We start from the raw sequence: 461 nt of genomic DNA, 5'->3' as shown, positions 1-461 counted from the left end.
GAATTCGTGAGACCTCTAAAATGCTTTTTGGAAAACTGAAACAAACTTTAATAACGCTACAAACAGAAATATATTAAATACCAAAAGAAAACCAGTGAGATATTGAGGGTTTTTGGGAAAAGCAAGGGTTAACCTGCGGTCGGTAGCAAAAGCGAAACCCGAACTGCGGTGGTGATCCGAGATGGCAGCGGCCACGTGGCCTGCCCCGTGACCAGAACACAGAAACCTGGGAATTACAATATTCCCAAATGCAGCATGTAACAGTAGAATTAGCACAATCCTACCAGTTTCTATCGTGGATCGAGGCAAAAGCAGAATGCAAGCTCCGGCGGTGAAAAGCAGTAGTCAGGAAATGACTTCTTGGACGTGCGGGGGGTCTGGTCCCAGCGGTGCACAGCGGTCACTCTGCTGAAAAAGCAGCAGCGGCTCCCAGAATGTGAAGCGCCCTTACCGGCGCGGCT

At 49.0% G+C, this 461-nt stretch overlaps 1 protein-coding gene across 1 annotated transcript in view; it reads left to right on the top strand.

The window, feature by feature from the left end:
• The window catches only part of LOC104501224 (leucyl-cystinyl aminopeptidase-like), a gene marked incomplete at both ends in the record, with an annotated part of 10069 nt that overhangs the window by 3073 nt on the left and 6535 nt on the right, over positions 1 to 461 (top strand). The window lies entirely within an intron of this gene.

This window comes from Buceros rhinoceros, unplaced genomic scaffold (assembly GCF_000710305.1).
Source record: "Buceros rhinoceros silvestris isolate BGI_N320 unplaced genomic scaffold, ASM71030v1 scaffold14521, whole genome shotgun sequence".
NCBI lineage: Eukaryota > Metazoa > Chordata > Aves > Bucerotiformes > Bucerotidae > Buceros > Buceros rhinoceros.
This window is presented reverse-complemented; position numbering and strand designations above follow the sequence as displayed.